Here is a 6177-nt window from a genome sequence, read left to right on the forward strand (position 1 = left end):
TCTAGAATGACTGGTTTCCACCTGGATGAGTCTCAAAAAAATAATAGTAATAAGGCTAAGGGAAAAATGGAAGTAGCAGAAATACCTTTGTAATAACATACAGAAAGTGTAAAGACAAGCAAAATAATCCTACGTGTTGTTTTGGCTTACATGCTTGTGTAATAAAAGTGTAAAGACACGTATGGAAAGAAAACAGCAAACTTCAGCCAGCGAAGTTTTATTGCTTAGCTTGGGCAATAGGTTTATGGGTACTCGATACACATATATTTTATACTTCTCTGTACATTGAGTTACTTGATAACTTGTAAGGCTACAATACAGTGTGTTGAGTACTATGTTCAGAGAAGGACAAGATGTTAAGATAGCATTTGATGGACGCACCTAAGCTAGTCTGCGAAGGCTCCCAGGAGGACTGACATTAAACTCAGTCCGGAGGGATGTTAGCCAGGAGAAGGGGCAAGAGTGTTCCTAACAGAAGGAACAGCCTTGCAAAGGCTCAGAGACCCAGGGTGGCTGCAGGAGTATTCTGTAAGGGGAAGGAGGTGACAGAAGGTGAGTTAGACAATAGAGGTAAGTTTAGGCTTCATCTGAAGGACGGTCAAAAGTTGTTGATGGGGTTTAAGGTAGAGAATAACTTGCAGGAAAGTAATGATCATGAACGATCTCATAAGGGTCAGTCATACGCGTTTTCTCGGAGAAAACAAGCCTCTATGCCAGATGTCAGGAAGAAGTTCGGTTACTCCCTTTTCCTCCTCGCCCTGCCCCACTGTTCAAAATCCCAGGAGTCCCAGCAGTTGGGCGAGGCCATAGCCAAGTAGGTCTCTACTGTCCAGCAGCCTCTCTGGTCCCCACAAAACCAGAATGGGCCACGGGGCCCATTGGAGGGAGGTGCCCTTCCCTGTTTCCACTTCCAGGGCAGCTCTTTCAGCTCTGTCCCAATCCTCCACACCCAGGATGGCCTGGAGTTCCTGTCTAGGGCTGGCCTGCATGGCTGGTCCCTCTGCCTGGAACACCCTTCCCCCAGGCACCTCGTGGCCCCTCCCCAGGTCTCAGGTCTCAGCTCAGCTGTTATCTTCTTCAAGGAGGCCTTCCCCAACACCCTTATCTAAAACAAAAACACTCCATCCCCTGTCCTGCTGATCTGCTTTGTTTGCTTGATTCTACTCACCTCTCCCCGACCTTATAATGTGTATCTGTTTATCTGCTTCCCTTGCACTGGAATGTAAGCTCCATGAAGGCAGAGTTTGTCCTGAGGGCAAGAACCTTCTCTGTTAGGCTGTAATGCACAACAGCCCCTAAACCTTGTGGCTTATTTCAGCAAAAGTTCCTTTTTTGCTCACATTGATGTCCCAATGCTTCATCTCAGCAGGAGATGGTGAACATTACTGCAGCAGTGGGCAGATGAGGTAGCAAATCCCATGCTGGCTCCAGCCCAGCAGAGATGTGCCTTGCATTCACATTTCACTGGCCAAAGCAAGTCATATGATCCCAATGTGACCAACATGTGCAGAAGAAAAAAAACAAAAAGGACAAAACTCAACATCTATTCAAAGCTTAACAAACCAGGAATAGAAGGCAACTTCCTCAATCTGATAAAGGGCATCTATGAAAACCTTACAGCTAACATGACACTTGAAAGACAGTATTTTCCCCTTGTGATCAGGAACAAGGCAAGGATACCTGCCCTCACCACTTGTACTCAGCATTGTCCTGGAGGTCCTAGGCAGTGCAATAAGATAAGAAAAAGAAATAAAAAGCACACAAATTGGCTTTATTCAAACTTGGCATGATTGTATATGTGGAAATTCTTAAGGAATCTACAAAAAAAAAAAAGCTGCTGTAAAAAGAGCTCACCATCAATATACAAAGATCAATTGCATTTTTATATCCTAGACATAAACAAAATGGGACCTTGAAATCTTTAAAATAGCATTTACAATAGGTCTTTTAAATGAATACATAAGTAAATTTAACAAAATATATAAGCAATAAGCATGAATGGATCTCATAAACATTACACTGAACAAAAGAAGACAAACACAAAAAGGTATATACCATACTGTATGATTCCAGTTACATGAAACTCGGGAAAAGAAATTCAAATCTTTCTAAGAAAAAAGCAGAGAGCATTGCTCTAGGGCCAGCAGTAGAGGAAGGACTGAATGTGATGGGGTACACAGGAAATTCCAGGACAGCTAGAAATGTTTTGTTGTTTTATCTGTAGGGGTGGCGACATGAGGATATAAATGTATCAAAAATCATTGAAATGTACACTTTTATATAAAAATCAGGTTTGTCCCTTGGGAAATCACAGGATGGGGTGTCATGTACAGATGTAGAACACATGCAGCAGCAAATGTGAAGCAGAGGAGAGTCATTTCGGAAATGCTGAGTTTGAGATGTTCTTTGGATAAATGTCTATTCAAGTCCATTTTTTTCACTGGATGGTTTGTAGAGTTTTTTGTTGTTGTTGAGTTGTAGGAGTTCTTTATATATGCTGGCAATCAATCCCTCATCAGAGATGTGATTTGTGAATAAAATTGATAAAGGTCAGGAGAGGTAAGTATTGAGGGAAAATCAGTATATAGGTGGAAGTGAAATCATGAAAGAGGATGAGATTACCCAGGTAACATGTGAAGGGCTGAGAACAGAAACTCCAGGAACCCTTGGGATGGGCAGAGGCTGAGAAGCAGCAGCCAGAGTGGTAGGAGAAAACAAGGGGAATGTGATACTGCAGAAATCAAGGACTATTTCAAGGAAAAAAAGGACTGAAACATCCATTCGATTTAGCTATCAGGTCACAAGTGATCTGGTGATAGCAGTTTCAGAGCAGTAGTAGTAGCAAAGCTCTGACTTCAGTGGGAGGAGGAGACAAAGGAACATAAACAAGTGTAGACATTTCAAAAAATTGTTCTGGGACAGCTGGACAGGCATATGCAAAAGGATGAAGCTGAAGCCTTACTTTACACCACAGGCAAAAATTATCTCAAAATAGGTCAAAGACTTTCATGTAAGAGCAAAAACTTTAAAACTCTTTGAAGGAAACATAGTGGTTAATCTTCATGACCTTGGATTTGGCCAAGGGTTCTTTGTTACTCAAAAGCATGAGTGAATGTAGATCGACTGGACTTCATCAAAATTTAAAACTTCTGTTCTTCACTGTCAGGAAAGTGAAATACAACTCACCAAATGGGAGAAAATATTTGCAAATCACATATCAGATAAGTAACTTATATACAGGAAATATAAAAGACTCCGGCAACTCAGCAAGAACCAAACCCAAACCACTAGGTTTAACAATGGGCAAAGAAAAAAACTGGGCAAAGGATCTGAACAGGCACTTCTCCAAGGAAGATATACAAATAGCCAATGAGGACATGAAAAGATGCTTGACATCATTAGCCATCAGGAAGATGCAAATCAAATCCACAGTGAATCCCCTGTTCATGGCCTGAAAGAGTTACTATTGTTAATGTGTGACTACTACCCAGAAGCAATCTACAGATTCAGTGCAACACCTATCAAAATCCCAATGGTGTTTTTTGCAGAAATAGGAAAAGCCACCTAAAATTATTGTGGGATCATGAAGGATTCTGAAGAGCCAAAACAATTTTGAGAGAGAAAAGAACAAAGTTGAAGTTTTCTCACGCTGGATTTCAAAACCTACTACAAAGCTATGGTAATCAAAACAATGTGGTACTGGCAGAGTGGTAAAGACAGAGATACAGACCAATGGAAGAACAGAGAGCACACTATATATATAAACAGATTTTTAAAAATTTATTCTATAGAGCACAGAGAACTATATTCAATATCTTATAATAACCTTTAATGAAAAAGAATATGAAAACAAAAACAAGTATAGGTATATATACATATATATAATTGAAATGTATATATAATTGAGGTAATTATATGTATATTTATAATTTATATATTATAATATATAATAAATATATATATATAATTGAAATAATTATTCTGTATATGTATATATTTCAATTTATTTCAATTAAAAAAAAAGAATAGAGAGCCCAGAAATAAACTCACATAGATCACATAGATGATCAAGTGGTTTTAGATGAGGGTGCCATGACCATTCAATGGGGAAGGGGCAATGATGTTGGGAAAACTGCGTAGCCACATGTAAAAACCTGAGGTTGGATGCTGTATATAAAAGTTAACTCCAGATGGATCCAAGAGGTAAAACTCTAAAAGTCTTAGAAGAAAAATTTTCATGTTAATGGATTTAACAATGATTTCTTGGATATGACACCAAAGCACAGACGACAAAAGAAAAGATAGCTAAGTTGGACTTCATCAAAATTAAAAATTTTGTGCATCCTATCAACAGTGAAATGGCAACCATGGAACAGGAGGAAATATTTGCAAATCATATATCCAATAAGGGATTGATGTCCAGTATATATAAAGACCACCTACAACTTAGCAGCAGCAAAATCCAACAACCTGATTCAAAAATGGGCACAGGACTTGAATAGACATTTCTCCAAAGAAGATATACAGATGGCCAATAAGTACATGAAAATACTCAACATCACTAAGTATTAGGGAAATGCAAACCAAAACCACAATAAGATGCCACTTCACACCCATTAGGATGCTACTATTAAAAAGAAAGAAAGAAAGAAAAAAGGGAAATAGCAGGTGCTGATGATGATATGGAGAAATTGCGCATGGAAATGTAAAATGGCGCAGCCATTTGTAGAAAGCAGTATGGTGGTTCCTCAAAAAAATTAAACATAAAATTACTGCATGATCCAGGAATTCCGCTTTGGGGTATAGACCCAAAAGAATTTAAAGTGGGGACTCAAAACAGATAATTGTACACCCATGCTCATAGCAGCATTATGGTGGCTGCCAGGGACTTGAGGTTGTGAAGCGTGGGTTAAATGGGGAGTTGGTGTTAACTGGTTTCACTTGAGGAAGATGAAAAATTTCTGAAGCTGGATGGTGGTGATGTTTGCACAACAATATGAATGTACTTAATACCACTGAACTGAACAGTTACCTATAGTAAACTGGTAAATTTTATGTGTATTTTACCATAATTTAAAAAGGAAGAAAACCCACTCTAGAAGAAAGTTATTATCATTCCCATTTTACATGTAAGAGGATGTATAACTGTATCACTTTGCTGTACACCAGAAACTAACACAACATTGTAAATCAACTATACCTCAAAAAAACCTTTTTTTAAAGAAACAGAGGATCTGTGAGACTGATTTTAACAGTAAAGACACTCAAATTGCAAGTATCAGAAGCCTCATCTAAAAACATATGAAAGTAAACACACCCCAAGGAAAAACCACAATGAGATACCACTCCCTACCCATTAGGATAGCTATAATCAAAAAGTCAGATAATGCAGAGAAATCAGAACCCTCATACACTGCTGATGAGCATGCAAAATGGCGGAGCTGTTTTGGAAAACAGTCTGTTTAATGGCAGTTCTTCAAATGATTAAATGTAGAGTTACCAAATGACCCAGCAGATCCAGTCTTGGGTATACAAGAGGGAGGGTATAGCTCAGTGGTAGAGCATGTGCTTAGCAAGCACGAGGTCCTGGGTTCAATCCCCAGTCCCTCCATTTAAATAAATAAATAAATACATACATACATACATACATACCTAATTACCTCACCTCCCCCATACAGGTTAAAAAAAAAGAGATGGAAACACAAAACCGTGTACACAAATACTTATATCAGCATTATTTAAATAGTCAGAAGTGGAAACAACCCAAATGTCCATCAGCGGAATAAGGAATTAACAAGATGTCAAGAAGTGATATATATCCGTGTACTGGAGTATCACTCAGCTCTAAAAAGAAATGAAGTACTGAGGCACTCCTCAGCTTGTATAAACCTTGAAAACATCATGCCGAGTGAAAGAAGCCAATCACATAAGTTCACATATGAAGTCCAGAATAGAGAAATCTACAGAAAGTAGATCGGTGGCTGTTAATGGTTAGGACTTGGGGGGAAATGGGAGGATAGGGGTGAGAGCTAACAGGTATGAGGGTTTTGGGGCTTTTTTTTTTTTAGATGATGGAAATGCTCTAAATTTTTTCTCAGCTTTATTGATGCATAATTGACAAATAAAATTATATATATCTAAAGTGTACTACATAATAATGACATAATAATGACATAT

At 38.5% G+C, this 6177-nt stretch overlaps 1 protein-coding gene and 1 non-coding gene across 2 annotated transcripts in view; one reads left to right on the forward strand and one right to left on the reverse strand.

Moving 5' to 3' along the window:
* HGSNAT (heparan-alpha-glucosaminide N-acetyltransferase) overlaps nt 1-6177 on the reverse strand; it is a 53193-nt gene that overhangs the window by 30263 nt on the left and 16753 nt on the right. The gene's annotated exons all lie outside the window — the stretch shown is intronic.
* Nucleotides 5539-5611, forward strand: TRNAA-AGC (transfer RNA alanine (anticodon AGC)). Its single transcript has one exon. It is a non-coding gene; the product is annotated as a tRNA-Ala (tRNA).

The sequence above is a fragment of the Vicugna pacos genome, chromosome 26, assembly GCF_048564905.1.
Source record: "Vicugna pacos chromosome 26, VicPac4, whole genome shotgun sequence".
In the NCBI taxonomy this organism is placed as follows: Eukaryota; Metazoa; Chordata; class Mammalia; order Artiodactyla; family Camelidae; genus Vicugna; species Vicugna pacos.